This window comes from Sipha flava, unplaced genomic scaffold (genome assembly GCF_003268045.1).
Source record: "Sipha flava isolate LNK unplaced genomic scaffold, YSA_version1 88_pilon_pilon, whole genome shotgun sequence".
In the NCBI taxonomy this organism is placed as follows: Eukaryota; Metazoa; Arthropoda; class Insecta; order Hemiptera; family Aphididae; genus Sipha; species Sipha flava.
In genome coordinates this window covers 686,876-704,278 of record NW_020273630.1, presented here as the reverse complement: position 1 = coordinate 704,278, position 17,403 = coordinate 686,876, and the positions used below count along the sequence as shown (strand labels likewise).

The 17,403-nt window shown below is 28.0% G+C and overlaps 1 protein-coding gene across 2 annotated transcripts in view; it reads left to right on the top strand.

Moving 5' to 3' along the window:
* Positions 1 to 1,124: 1,124 nt before the first annotated feature.
* LOC112693544 (discoidin domain-containing receptor tyrosine kinase B-like) overlaps positions 1,125 to 17,403 on the top strand; it is a 127,950-nt gene continuing 111,671 nt past the window's right edge. For both annotated transcript variants that reach the window (XM_025568655.1, XM_025568654.1), the window contains exon 1: positions 1,125 to 1,517. The gene's annotated coding sequence lies outside the window, so the exon portion shown is untranslated. The remainder of the gene's footprint in view (positions 1,518 to 17,403) is intronic.

Genomic DNA, 17,403 nt, shown 5'->3' with positions numbered 1-17,403 from the left:
TGTAAATATTTTTTTTTTTTTTTGCCGTTTTGAGTAGAATATGTTATCTCTCTAGATATTCTTGTTGACATGATTTCCGGGAAAACGTTAATAAAACGCTAACAATAATAGAAATATTGCCTTATAAGGGACTAAACTTATAAGGTACTAGGAATGTATTTTTGGATTTTTTCATATTAAATCTGAACATTTGTAGAAAAAGAAAGAGACTACATTGAGATTTACCCACAATAAATGTATTTAATTTTTTTTATATTATGAAGTGTATTTTATAATGTTTATTATTTTTAGGTATTAATGCGTAAATATCCATTAATGTGAAATTTGTACATGCAATTGTGGTTAAGTTATTAAAAATATGGAAATTATTACAAAAATAAAACCTATTGGTTTTAATAACATAGTATGTTTTTATATTTATATATTATGTATTTAATTCTCACCGTTATAAAAAAAACTAAGTACTTATTTTCAGATATTTTTGTTTGACTATTTTATAAGGATTTATTTTATTGTTTTCGAGATAAATTTAAAATGCATTAAAATATCGAGTAGGATTATGTATTGAATTATTATTATTGTTGGAAAACGTTAAATTTAATAGACATTTTACCGGAAGACGTTTTTAACCATGATCAACGATTTTATTCACGTAGTAGGTATAGACAACATATTTTAGAAATACATAGTTATTATACATTGACATTATTACATTACTAAAATAAATGTGACAAACATTACCTGTCATGCGAATTGTTTTCTATTACCGTTTGATTTAATTCATTCGTGAACTGTGAATAGTTTTTGTAATCAATTTTGCCCATCTATTAGGTTGTGAAATGTTTCCTCTAGTTTTACTAATACTTCCGAGTTCTACACATAGAAAACAACGAGAATGCCGTTTAAGACCATCGATAGATTTCTACCGCAATCGTGGTTATTTTTCATTTTTCGTCCACCGCGGTTACCGCGGTGCATGCGCTTGTAGTGCGTATTTGATTATTTCACGTGATATTCGCCGTCGTAATCCACCGAGGCCGACCGGCAACGCCCCCAAGTGTCGGCCGAACAAGACCGCCGCCGGAGCATATGGTACCGGTGTACGGTCTCGGCGCGCGCGAACCGACCTTTAGTCCGTGTTTACCGTCGTCGGCGTGAGGGTGTCCGTTAGTGCGTACTACAGTGTTTCGGGTTTTCTCGTTTTATTTTTATTTTCTCCCGTTTTCGCGTAAATCATAATAATTTCGTTCGTCGCAAACAAGTCGACTGCGTTTTCATATCGCATACGACTCAACGCATTTTTTCGCCCTATCGTCTTTTAACAAGAATATTTTCATTTTTTTTTTTTTTTTTATCCCTTGTTTACCGAATTAGTGCGACGTGCCTGTACACACATCGACCTGAACGAAACATATTTTCATGTCGAGTTTTGCGTTAACATTTGTTCTGTTAAGTATGACGTGACGGTGAGACATTTGCGAAAAGGCTGCAGTCGAAAAAGCGGTCGGTTGTGAAAGGTAAGTGGAAAAAATTTTTCCCGTTTTTTTTACTTTACGACGCGTTTTTAATCATAGCAAGACGAATCCGTATACCCACATGATCAATATGTATATATGTTTATTTATAATTAAATATATCTGATGAGTTTGCTTTTATATTCGCTTACCGACTTATTGTAGTAATTTTTTTTTTTTGAGTTTTCAATTACACGTCGGGGTGAAAAAGAAAAAAAATTGCAAACGATGTACCCGCGTACGCAGTGGAAAAATATAATATCGCAATTGGAAGTAATAAATTAATATTTAATGCCGTCGTCGGTGTTTCTATCCGCAGGCTTCGTGAATTTTTATTGTTATCAAAAGACGTTTTGTGTAGTTTTAACGATTCTATTATTGATGTCCGGATGCGTGCGTTTCAATCCTTTTTATTTTTTTCCTTTCCCCGTCCACCGTACGTCATTATTTTTATTCGGCAATCATTGCGTGCGCGTAATTCCAAATGAATCCGTCGAGTCCAGTTCGGACCCGGTGGCGGCTTCGGCGGAAAACATTATGCAGCCGCCATTTCGGCGTCGCCGAAGGATTTAGTACGACGGTAAGATTAACCAATTCACCTACCAATTATTGGTAAAACCTTGGTACCTAAATCATATACTTACATATCACTCTTTAGCACCGCCGTACGTTATGTAATAAAAATAATGGTAATGATACTTGTAATAATAACATGTGGAACAATGGGAGAGAACCGTACGTATAATATGTAAAAGAAAAAAAAAATTGATTAACCCCGGTAATGGAATATCTTCCGAAGCCGTACGCGTGGTTTTCTTACCGACCAATACACATCCTGTGCAATTTATTCCGATGAAAGACAGAAAACCAAAATCAATACCTACAGTGCTCGGCACCTGAATGCATCGTCATCATACCGTCTTTTGTGTTAGCAGGTTTTTATTTGTGTTTTATTTCTAATCTTATATATCGTTATCTTCTGCTTGGTCGAGTCTTATATTTTTACACTTGTAATATTTCATTAATTTAAATTTTTTATGTGTGAAAAAACCCAACCCTGCCTTGGCAGGTGTATTTAAATATGTGCATTATTAACGTTAATATTAAGAATAATTTAGTACAATGTATACTGTAAATTTATTTTGATTCTGTACATTTTTCCCTATGACGTAGGCGTATTTTGAATTCTATTTCGAAATTTTATATTCTTATAAATAATTTCATCCGTGTCCTTTCCGGCACACTTTTTCACAAAACTTTTTTTAAAAAAATCTTAAATGTATCAGAACCATTACTTTTCACAATTTTTTATTTTTAATTATTATCAAATTATGACTGCCAGAGTATTCATATATTATATTTATAAATATTTGTGTATCGAGAGATTTTAATGTAGGTATATACTATTATTTTTTTATTTATTTATATATATATAAAATCAACGGGCGAGAGCCCTTTAACAATGAAAGAAAAACATTAATATATAAATTGGCACAATATGAAAAAAATAGACAAGTGATAATAATAACAGTAAAAATAGTAAGAAATACAAAGATAAAATTTTAGTATATAGAAAAAAACTATAAAAATAAATATTTAGGCACTATGATTTAAAAATAACAAAGTTTTAGCTTTAAATACTTGACGAGACAAAACAAAAAAATCTAAGACTGTGGAGATTCTATTGGCGTTAATAATGGCTCTTGAAAAAAATGAATTTTTTCCACTATTTGTATTAAAATTAGGTGTATGGAACAAATCAGAATTTCGTGTATACCTAGTAGGGATTCTAAATCCAATTAAATTAAAAAAATATCATAGATTAACATTATATCAATTAAATCACGCCTAGTGTTAAGAGAGTCAATACCTATCGAGTTTTGAACCAAAATGAAAGAGTCCCTGGATATAGTGCAGTGAGTAATAAAGGCGACTCTTTTCAAAAATTTATATTGAATATTATTAAGCTCGTTTGAGTAAGTAGAATAATTATTAGACCAAATTAAAGAGCCAAATTCTAGGTTTGATCTAACTAAAGAAGTATACAATTTTTTTAAACATTTTTAAAGTCCTTCATTTTTCTAGTAATAAAACCCAAAATTTTATACGCATTATTTATGATTTATTTTGAAAGACATATCAGATTCAAAACAAATACCTAAATCTGAAATAGAAAAACATCTTTCAAGAGGATGGTTATCAATAAGATAATTATGAAAAACAGGACTTTTAGTGCGGGAAAAAGTTATAATTTTACATTTATCATGGTTTAAGGATAGATAGTTTCTTTTACTCCATAACACAAGTTTATTTAAATTGGATTGCAACAAATTTTGGTCAACAACATTTTTGATTTCACAGTAAATTTTAACATCTTCAGCAAACATCAAAATGTTTACTGAACTATCTAAAATAAGATATCTAATATTATATTACACAAGCATATTATATTGCTTATTATGTTCGTATTAGAAATTTTTCTGTGATTTATTCAGTTGTTAATCATTTATTTGTACTGTCTTTGTATGTCTCAGAGTATGTCCTTATAGTCTTCAGGTTGTCATCTGAAATTGAAGTTGAAACTGCATAAAACATGTTTTTACATTTTATTTTAATTTTACAAACCGGCAAACGTAAGTAAAAATCTTATTATACAATATTTAAAATAAGTCGTGAGTTTTTAAACGATACGTCTAACGTAAATTCAAAAGAATTAAATAATTTTGATATAAAACGTTCATATAATAATATTATAAGTTTTTGATATTTTATTGAAGTATGACATAAAGAGTCTTCAAATATATATAATTTAAAATATATATTAGTGAAGAAGTTTAATATTGTGTCTACGATATTGTTTTTAATTATAAATATTATGTGTTAATCGAGGTGTTAACTTAGTATTTAATATATGTGTTATGAATGTCAACCTTGACATGTTATGTTGGTTATGAATTTGAAATCGGTTTGGTTGATGGCTTATAAATTATAATGTTTTGGTAAACGGATAGATAAAAAAATAAATAGGCAATTTAAAATCATGACGTATAACACAAATCTTGCAATGAATATACTACGAATTAAATATAATGTCCCAGCATGAAAATATCTAGTAGGACAGTTTAGGACACAATAAATAAAAATATTATTTTTGTAATCATCTTTTTTATTCCAACTTTCCAATATAATATTTTTCGACTGATTCAAAACTTTAATAATACAAACCACTAGATGTTCTATCCCGCTTATGGAGTGCAAAGAGTAATACTGTAGTCAAAGGATTTATCATTTTTTTCAACTGGAGTATAAAAAAAATTCACCAGAAGCTTCTGATATTGGAAGGCTTTCTCTTTTGATGTTAAAATCAGGTCAGACAGAATTTTGAGTATGTACGAATAGAAATATAATAGGTGCATTTTGTTCAAGGGATAGACGTAATCAAGACAGGTAGTCATTACTTTGGTCGATATTGAAAAATAAAATTAAAACTATTGTTTTTCTTGTCATAGGTATTTTATAATAAATACCTAAGTTTTTACTTAAAATAAATTTGCAACAAAAAAAGAAAAAAATATATTTAACAAATATAATTATTAAAGTATTATTTAATGTAAGGAATACTAAGTATTCCAATGCAATAATAATAACCTAGGTATTCGTTCGTAGAAGGTAAATATTGTTTATTAATCATTAGTTTCAAAATATGTTGTTCAAAAAAGACATTTAATACTTTCTATATTTTATATTAGGTATAGGATTTTTTTATAGTTATTTACAAACTTGTAAGTTTTTATCTCTATGATTGTAATCTTTATACGTAGGTACCCATTATTTGACCATTAAAATGCTTAAAATAACATTTGCGGTCGTAAGTCATTACATTATGTAAAGCAGGTAGTATATAAATAAAGATTATTTTTAGTTTAATGGCATAAACATTTATTGTATACCTATGTATATAAGTAAATAAAATACATGTATTCAAATATAATTAAAAAAAATAATATTTTATTAGTTTACATTTCATAGTTATACCGAACTTGTACCATTGTATTTCAAAAACTTTACTAAAAGTCAAAATATTTTGAGCTCGTTAGCCCTTGTTATTTTTCTTGACGGCATATCAATACATTTAGTATACCTAGATTCGACTTGTTTAGATTATAACTATAAGCAAATATTATTTCGGCTGAGTGATATTTGGAAATCTGAGATAAGTGACCGAAATGTCAACGAGATGGCTGTTATCGAACTTCACACCCATCGTCATCATTGTTCTTGTTGTCAGAGCTATAGTATAAGATGTGTGTAGTAGGTGCATACTTTTCAGTATAAATATCATTAATTCGAAATTGATTTTTCATGTTAAAAATTCAAACAGTCGATATTTATAATATTTTGTTGATTGAAACTTTTGACATCATTTAGGTTAATTAATGAAATAACGGATGGTCGAAAATTATCTTCAATCATAATATTTTAAAATATGACTGATAATAGGTAATATCTATAATAATGTATAAGTAAAATATATCTTTATGTTTTTGATCATTCTATACTTTTGTTTTATTTGTCTGTATACGGTATGTTTGAACGCCGAATTTCAATGTATAAATTCACGATAAATATGGTAGATATAAGCGTTTATAAACATATTCTACTGGTTTTCAATAATTTAAAAATATTTTGACTTAAAAACATTGTATTTGAGAATCCGTCATAAAATAAAAAAAAAGTAAGTTTAGAAAGTAATATAGATTAGGTTAAGATTATATACAAATTAAAAATGTCTTAATTTCTAGTTAAGTATAGATAAGAATGTTAAACGCATAGTTTTTTAATAAGACAATTTTTGTGAGCTAAAGTCCTGGTCATAGTTAATACAATCAATCTGTATGACAGGCGTGGTCAGTGTCATAATAAATGTGGTTTTGATACAGTAGAAAGAGGTTTAATCACTTCTTTCAATTATTATTTTATTATCTCTGATAAATAAAAAAACAACTTGTCGTTTATTGTTTATAGTCTGTTTTTATAATTATTATAAAATATTGGTTTATAATAATTACTTAGTAAATTTTAAACGTTTAGATGGTGAAAGTTATAGTAAAATAATCAGAAAAATGTTAGTTATAAATTATATATGTATTTGTGCGATGCGTCAGTTGATTTCATGCTGATGTTTATTATGCATTATCTTTATTAACGAAAGATGTTTCAAACCTATTACTATTATTTTAATTTTTTATTGTATTTTAGTGTTCTACTCTTAGAATTTAACGCTGGTTTAGAGTTCGATTTACTAGTATCAAATTACTATTGAAGTTTTCTTTGTAGAATAAATAATAATAATTATCATTATTTTTGAAAAGGCAGTTTAACAAAACTATACTTTTGAAATTTAATTTATTGATTAGTTATTATTATTTTTTTTTTTTTTTGGTTTTAAAATGATCGATATATCTATGTTTTAACAAGTACTTAAGTACAGTGGCGTAGCCAGGGTTATTAAATGGGAGGGGCTAATCATTTTTTTGGTTAAGTAAGGTAAGAGAGGTTATGAGAATTCACCCTTACCCCCCCCATCTACCACCAAATTTTTAAATATAATTCAAGCATTTTAGTATAGTTTTAAAAATACTTATTAATATATAATTTATAATAATAATAATAATTTTGATTTCAGTGTTCAGTCACTTGCTCCACTCTGACAGCTGACAGTTATTATTTCACTTTCATCGAATTGCTCTTTTTTATTTATATTAGCCATAGCTAATCCATTCAGTCTGTTTTCCGACATGGTGCTTTTTTAATAATTTTTTAAGCGATTAAGTGCAAAAAAACGTTCTTTCCGGAGTGGAAGAGGTGACTGGTATCGTGGTGAATAATTGTAAAAGTATTTTAATGTTAGGTTGAAGATTGGTGCAATGAGAGAGTGAATCAACAGCAGAATTCGGTTTTGGAATAGTATTTTGACTCCATAGTTGCCTCCATATGAACAGATCAGCTCTGAATGTAGATGAGGTATCAGCATGGAGATCTTGGGCATATATTTTAGCATCTTTTATAATGTTTTCATTGATTATAAATTGATAGTGACTCGCCACATCATTGCATGATAACCATCAAAAAGATAGTGATAATCATGGTAGAAACTTGAAGTATTAGTAATCTGTAATATCTACGCCAAAGACAAACACCTGTTATTCGTTAATCGTCAAAATTTAGTTAATACCAAAGGTTTAAAATACTTAAATAAAAATATTAGTATACTAGTTTAATACATAGATACACTATACATATAAACACAGCCCATGGGAGGGGCTATAGCCCCCTTAGCCCCTCTTTAGCTACGCCACTGCTTAAGTATATTGAAAAAAAATGTATAGCTATGTACAAGTATACGAATTTAATAGTTTTTTATAAAATTTAAATACCTTTTAACACATTTTTAATTAAAACAATATAATTACCAATAACAGAGGCCTTTAAGCAGACATTATAGTTGTATTTATTTATATTATATTTATTTTATTTCATAAAATGATGTATCTAAATTTAAAATAATATCTTTTGTTCTTAATTTGTAATGGTCGGCAAAATATTTTTCAACTAATACATCTAATAGTTTTGTTTTTATAATTGGAAAGCCTCACCTTTAAAATGACTTATGATAATTAATTATTCTTCAGATAAAATATTCTTATGTCCAAATAATCACTTTTAAATATTACTTTTTTTTCTAATTCTTTAAATCCTACATAATACAGTTGTCATTTAATTACATGTTGGACTGTTATAATTATTAGCTATATATGAGTATATTGAATCATATGTATATAATTGTGACTAAAATATACTTGTCTCTTTTTAGATAATCCCACGTCTGATTTACATACAGTATATTTGTATTAAATAATATATTTTTCAATATCTCAATTATGATGATTACAATTCTTAAATAGTGTAATTTTGTTTTTTTTCTTATCCACTTTATTTTTTATAAATGTTTTCCTAGATGTTGGTTGAGATATTTTAAAGTACCATTTGAAATGTTTAATTATAGTTTATATACTATTGTTTAAACTCGAAGATCCGGTGGATATTTTTCACTGGTGTATGAATAATGTATGTTGAGTATACTCATCTCGTACAATTAGACTATCTCAATTGAACAATTACATAAATACCATATGCTATATTTATATGTTTTTGTGTGGGTCGTGACCCATGTATAGTTTTCATAATATTACACCTTATCTATTTGTGTGTATAAAAACTTCATGTTTACTGTCTGACGCCTTTGTCGAGGGGAACTCGAACCTTGAGCCAATATTTGTGGTCTTAAGATGACACGTTCAAGCTGATGAACTCCAATACGATAGTAAAAGTTGGTATACATATGAAAATTTATTAGAATAGAAATATGAGGTGGTTTTATTAGTGTGTTATTGGTTTCTCATAGAGGCATGATTTTACAACTTATGTATTATATCAAGTAAACTTTGAAAGCAATAAATAAGTTGACCTATCATGCATAATATTTCTTATAATCCTATAAAATATGACAGAAACCTTTTTTATTTTTGTATTCATAAAATCGGGTTAGCAATATTCTTAGATTTTTAGCTAGTTCAAATACCGATAAAACAATAGACCCCATTGTGTATTTTTAACTTGTTTTTTTTTTTATCTGGAGCAAGCTTATTTTTTATAAATTTATTTGTAACTATTTTTGATTTGCATTGCAATTTATTCTACTTCTTGATACGTATTATAATAATATATACGCAATACCCGTATGTGAGATTTTAACCGGTATGTATTTGTTCGACCTGATATTGTAACTATGAATTTTGATACCGTCGACAACTCGGTCGGCATGGAAAATCACTGAAGCGGCAAATCCGTGATTACACCCCAACCACGAGATGCTATTATACAAAATCCAATCATTCTTTTAAATCTTTCCGTTTCTGATTTTCATTGCTGTAGTATTCTGTGAGTTCCGGTTCACTGATGTCTCGTTTGGGTGTATCGATAATATTGCAGCGATCATAGCTCGTCGGCAAACGATTTGTCCACTGGATATCCCACTAAAGCGGAAGGTGTGCAGTGCTATTTCTGGCAGTCTGGCGCATGGCTGAAACAAATCACTATGTACTGGGCGTGACTTGCCGTTGTGAAATTCTCTTAATTAGCCCGAATGATTGATGAGTTCCTTTGGAATCGTAAGAAAACACTGGAAACGTACCAAAAAAAAAAAAAAAAAAAATGGGAAAACATAAAACACGCGTTTCGAATAACTTTATATACACGTACCTATAATTTATGCTGTTTTGCTATTGTTTATACCTTTATTTATACCTTGTCGTAGTGCACCTATAACGTTGTTTTATGATGATCATAAACACTCTTTACTGGCATGCATAATATTTGGTCTGTAGTACAAACTGGGCATACTATACAACAGATTCTATGTAAAAAAAGCTATTTGGACAGTATTGTTAAAAAAAACATAGTTAAAATATTTGTTTATTTTTATTTTAACTTCACTCGAGCACGTTTCTTGAAAATGTAGATTAAAATAATGAATTGTCAGAATTTTTACTCTTCCACTTGTTCCTATTGCATGAAAAGTTATCTGAGGTGACTAAATAAATGAATTTACTTATGTTTTATTAAATTAACTAATATAGGTATGCAAAGTAGTTGTAATTAAATTGTTTATATCAAAATGTCAATTGATTACTGGTAAAAGTTACTTAATTTTTATAGTGTTTTCGTCGTGATTAAGGTCGTATTGGATTCTAAGTGAGACAAAAAGTTAGTTATTTTGTATTAGTTCTTGTTATTTAATAATAATAATTTATTCTCGGTAGAATCTTTCTGAACTAAAGAAATAAAACAGTGAAGTTAAAATATAATGTAAAACCAACAAAGATAATATTATTTAGAATATTATGATAACTGAAATGTCTAATAAGAATTACTACTATAAATATATTGATTATGATTTTTAATGTTTTTCGTAGTAATAATTTAAATAAGTGTTATCACAAAACCGTATATTGTCAAATTAAATAATATCAACCACAGTTATATGATTGAAAATATTGAATTTAATTTTGTATACTATTTAGGCCTAGTTGACGAATCATTGCTGTATGTTTTTTTCCTACTGTATTTGAAGTAAAACTATTCTCTTCATGAGAAAGTACCAACTTTATTATTAATTAAAGTTAGATTTGTTGCTAGTAACACGCCTATATAATTTGTGTATATGTATTACAAAAAGACGAAACATTAATATAACGTGCACTGTTTATAGTTATATAGTTATATTCACAAAAACTTGATACTATGAGAAACGATTCCTCTGTATTTAGTTGCAATACTATTCCATAATTTTGATCAACTGCAGTAATTTGCAAAAACTATAAATCACTTTTATCTGATTATTTTGCTTGTGCATATGAGGACCAATTGTGGAATACTGGTGACTGTAGTATTTTAAAAGCGATTATTATAACTTGGAGGCATCATAAGCAATAAAATAATTATTATCTGCACATTCGGACAAAAAAAAAATACATTATAATTTATATATATAAACTCATTTAATGCTCGTTTACCTTATTTTATGGTATCGCAACTGTTATCCCAATTTTTTTTTTTTTTGTTTTTATGATTATCGTATATTTCCGAGCAACATCTTTCAAGTGTTTCCCAATAAGAGTTTACGATTTGAAATCTACACAGGACATATTCAATTTTGGACTTGTAAATTCATCAGCAATAAATAAAGGATTTGTTATGTAATTCATGTTACAATCAGGATAATAAAAAATTTGTTATTTGAAGAATGACAGCGAAAACTGAGAAATTTACCAGATTATCCTACAATAACCCCTCATTAAACATGAATTTGTCAGCTATCTTAGAGCATCCGACTATTTTTGTAGCAAAAGATAATATATACCTACTGCTTGTAATCCATTGAATGGAAATAGATAGTATAAACCCGGCATGCCCAAAGGGGCTGATGTTTACATTTTACTAAAAAATATTTTCCATTTTAAACTGGAAGATAACCTAACTGTACATACTACAGTATGTTACGATTTTCCTCTTTTATCTTCCTCGTGCATTGTTTACGCTCGTCGGGTATGTTGAACGCATATCATCGCTGGTATTTATTGTGTAACGAGAGGAACCAACTGAGGATTGACAAGACGCACACGCCCTGACACTGCCACACAGCAGTCTAATAATAATATAGCTAATGTAAAACACCGAGGGACTGAAAAAAACATATATTATATTTTATGCAATTAAAATTTACAAAAGTAGAATATAATCTAGTAATTATACTTTGTGAATTTTTGGGAGACTGTTGAGCACGTTTCTTAATGAGTTTTTTATAGAGTGAAAGTCGAATAGTGAAAATCGTTACTAGCATTTTAAAATACGAAATTGTGTTTTATACAGCGATATAGATATTTGTAGTTTTGTTATGATTCTTCTCGATTTATAAATTTATAACACCATATAACACGATCACTTTTAAAAATAATTATTCAGATTTTATAACTCGTTTTATGTAATGTTTAAACATGAATTATATGTTTAATTAATAATAAAAGTTTAAACTTATATTTGTGAAAATATAAAATAATTCTAAAAGTATTTAAAAAAATATTCATTTTGTTTTTAATGAATAGTTTTATGAGATGGATGAATGTAATATGTGTTAACTAATAATCATCAATCTGCTATTTTCATGTATTTATAGTATTATTTAACTTATTAATTATTTAAAGATTTAGTATATAAATAATTATAGTTTCTTTGTATTTTTTTTTTTGTACAGATTGTAAATTTTCTTTAAAAAATAATATTTAATACTATTCGGTTTTACCATGTTTCAATAGTTATAAAATGTAACACATCATTCATTACTGATTACAATTTCATATATTACATTTATTCAGCTTCACTAACCATGTAACGAGTAGACCGAGTAAAACAAAATCATTTAACGCGCTACTACCTCTATACTTGGGAATCAGTAATTTCCCATAATGTTTTAAGCGCAGTTGGTATCGATAATTAGCAAGCATTGTGGACGGCCGGAATCGGCAAGTCATTTAGACAGTGTGGGAATTGGATGCAGTACAGATGAAATTTAAGTTCAACGTGAAGTTAGGGTGGAGGTAATGTTAAAATATTTATTATGTATGTACTCACTCACGCATACACATTATAACAGTTACACACATAAACATATATATTATATGTATAATACATTATATTGGGCACATATTTCTATCGACCGGATATAAGCTTATCGTCCGAAACCTATTGTACGCGCGGGGGAGCAGAAATCACACAATCATCGTATCCAGCTGTGATATTAATTCATTTGTGAGTTATATAGATTATTATATTTTATGAGGGCAATATATTTTTTTGTTATAGATAGGGCATACTAAGTTCCATTATCAAATTACTATAAATGGTTTTTTTTTTTTATCAGTAGAAATTGTATGAGACTTGTTACAGCTGACAAAATGTTGATACTTTTGTATATTTAATACTTTACTTCAATGTTTGATTTTATATATACAATATACAATAAACTGTAATTTAGTATTAACATGCCAGTGGAGATCGTTTTAGATTTAAACAACTAATATATCGTTTACTACAATAGAACATGTACGGAATCGATTAAATCCGTTAATATATAGTTTTAGTATATTTTAATTTCCCGTTACTAAATTATTACACACGTGCTAGGTTGCCGTTATCATTAAATTGATTTTTATTATGATGTTTAAGTTGTAGATTATATGCAAGGTTTTATGATTTTTATTAAAAATTATTTAGTCATTTGATGAGTGTCATCAATAATAAGTAGATCATACTTTTTGATATAACTTTTTATTGTTTATTATATGAAAATATTATTTACATGACGTTATAATTATATTCTTATCAATCTTTAAAGGCAACGTTTTAATTATTATCTGTATAAATATCTCTAAAAAAAATGTGCTGACTGTTACAATACAATTAGTTGTTAAGATAACTATGATAATTTAATCTATCTTATTTTATAATGTAGAGTTTTTTTTTAACAATCACTTTTTCGTCCATGCATTGGAATTCATTGGAATATATTACGTGTTTTATTTATGATAATATTGTTTAATATAATTGTTATAGTATTCTGAACTAAACATCACATATATGTTTTTTTAATGTCTTATGCGATAAGCATAAACGTCACATAAATGGTGAACTATTCAAACTGTTTTTAAAATAATGATCGCATTACGTCTGAATATTCATTGACAAAACATAAAATGTATTGAACAATAAACAACTTTATTGCTTGGACTAGAAGTAAAAGCATATAGTGTACTCGAATATATTATATTGAAATAATGGCTTTTGTATACTTACGCTAGTATTAATCATCCAATGTTTCAGACAGCCGATGTCTTCATATAGAAATATACATATTTATCAATTTTGATATTGTTATTAAGTGAGATCTGTGAAGCCGGTGTAACGATGAGGTATCCGCCCAGATGTCAAAATATGTACGCCAGTCATTAATCGACAGATACCACAGTAGACAAGCAACCTCCTATTGGAATCCTGTCATCGTGCGTAAACGAATGTTCAATTAGATTATTGAAGGTTAGCAGTATAGGTATACATTCAGGTTAGGGTTCTGTAAACTGATACTTTCCCTATAATATAATGAACAGAATATGAAGAAATGCCGATTACAGTTAATAACACTAAGTAATTGGTCTACAAATAATAACGTCTTGATTTTTTGCGAATATTGTGAATTATTATGATTATTTTTGATATTAATAACTTCAAATTAGTTATTCTATTATTAAACAATTTTCTACTTAAATATTATTTGTTGTAACACACAATGGCGTGGCGATGTGGGTAATCAAGAGTCGGTTGCCTCACAGTTTTTTTTTTCTGGGGGGGGGGGGTGTATCGACTAAATATACTTGCCTCTGAAAATTTTTGAGTTCGCCACGCCACTAGTGACACATAGGTAGGTCATATACTCGTAATATATGTTTTTTATGTCGTTTGCCTTCGTATTTAATGACTATTGTTTACCAATGGTTAATAAAAGTTTAATAAATCATTTTGCATCTATATAGAAGTATACGCATATGTTATCAGTAAGGCTCGGAAGTTGATGACCTTAAAAACATTAAAAAATGTCCTTAAAAAATGACCTAAATAATTACAAATATTTGTTTTAAATAAATAAAAATATATTTTTTTTAAATATTTTATTCTATTTTACTACAACATTCTATATAAATTTATCAAAACTTACAAATTACTCAAAATATGACAAAAATGACAGCAAATGTTCTGAAAATATGAAATAAAAAAATGACAAACATTTGTTTTATAAATTTATCAAAGTTCACAAATTACTCAAAAATCAAAATCATTGCATTGTATGATTAGATCGTATTAAATACGATTTACTTATGACAGTGATGGCCAAACTTTTTTTACCTCGGGCCATAAAAAACAACTTTTTTTTTACCATGGGCCATAAAAAAATGCATTTTCAATTTTTTTTTACGTAAATGCAAAATATTAAAGTTATACAAATAAGTGCTGTAATATAGAAGACTTTCGCAGGTCAGATATTAAATGATGGCGAGCTGGATTTGGCCCGCGGGCCGTAGTTTGGTCACCACTGACTTATGATAACATCAAATTTTGATGTTATAATAAGTAAATCAATCGATTGATCGATTATCTGTTTAAAAATATTTATATTTGGAAAAATGTCTCTCCACGTCCACTGAAGTGATTGGGAGCGCAGACGAGCACTAACCGACGTTTTAGTTGTTGCCATTTTGAAATTATTACGAAAAAATAATAAAATTTAGATATAATAGGTATTATTCTCTATAACATGACAATGAAGCGACAAGATAATATCGGATAATAATTGAATATTAGTAAAAAATAATAAAATTTAGATATGATACTATTCACTACAACACGACAACGATGAATATAATCGACGAGATAAAATCGGAAAAGTCTTAAGTTATCGGCATATTGGTCGATAGGAAACAATAAAAAATGAACTAGTGTGAAATCAGTAAAAATGTCAAAAAATTACTTAAAAAGTAACGAACACCAAAAAGTGCAAAAAAATGCAAAATAAAAATTAGTTATTTGGATTCACGTGCTAATGAAATACATTTGTGGCCAGAATAGCATTTTCTAAAAAGTTCGAAAAAAAAATGCAAAATGCATTAACTTCCGAGCTCTAGTTATCAGTATACATCATTAACTAGAAATTGATTGTTTCCGTGAAGAAAATGTTTAACTCTATAGCTAGTTATTTTTTTAATGAGTTAACTTATAGAAAATAAAGAAAATTGTAAAATAAATAATTAATAATTCTTTAAAATACTGTTAGCGAGAATTATTTAATAAAGAATTTGAAATGTATTAAAATATTAAATTTTATTATAAAACAGTGAAGGTTAATTTATTACTTCTTTTATTACAAATTATATTTATTAACTGCAGCATGTATGTCTATATTGCAATATTGCTCCACATCGTATTTATTTATTTAATTAATTATGTGTAATAAAAGTATTATATTTTGTAATTTAGCTTGATTTTGTACTCGTATGTAGATATTTATTAAAAAAAATAGTAAGTGTAGATTTAGTTAATATACAGTATGCATTTAGTTTTGAAATAATGAATAAAGTATTTAAATTCACTTATAAATAACTATTTGTAATAGAAACATGGATAATGATAATTCTGGCTATAATTATAATGATATTGATTTGTGTATCGTATATTTAAATCATTTATGGTAGGTGTATCAAATTAGAAATATACTCATAAATAAAAGTAAAATCACTTCAACGAAAAATGAATCAATAACATCTGATTTTTTGAGGCAAATGTTTATCATAAAACTAACAGCCGTTCGTTATGGGGTTACCATCAGTTTGACGATATTAGTTAACATATGTTTGTGGTTTAACATAAGTAATTTTATCGTAATACATCCCAAATACAGATTAGATAAAAAATACGATTTTAACAAGAACCGGCTAAAAGTAATATATACTTGATGTACCTAGAGTAGCTTTTTAAAATAATGATTATAATATCCCTCCTGTGTATATTAAATATATGGATAATATTATTTTGAGGATAATATTATCTTAAGGATTAAGTATTATTTCTGCATCATTCAGCATGATAATACAATATTATGAATAATAGTATCGATTTTGAGATTTTTATTCCATATATTTTAATTTTTTTTAACTCAATATTTTAGCTATCATTGGGTGCGTGTGTTCGCCAAAACAGCGGGTGGGCTACGGAAAGCCCGTCATGTAGTCAAATTAGCTTGTGCTGAGCGTGAATGGTGGTGTGGTGTGGTGTGGTGGTCGTCCAAAGACCCTTCTGTTGGTGGAGGTGGGGTAACGGCACGAGAGAGGGGTCGCGTCTGGGGTCACGTGGCCGTGGCACAGTACAATAGTATTATTCTGTATACCGTGTGCTCCTCGTGTGTGCACAACACAAGGGTCTTTATGGGGGTGGAGTCTAACGGTGACTGCCAAGTAATCAAACAAATGTACAATTACAACGATAAAGAACGTTTTACTCTGAATTCGTGAGAATGAATTATTTTTTCGGGGGCACACTGTTGTAGTGCTTATTTATCATGTTTGTAATTAATTATTATAATACATAAGAAAATTCGTGTTTACAATTATTTATTGATAACAGTTAAAACGATTTATTATGATAATATTTATAAGAAGATTCTATA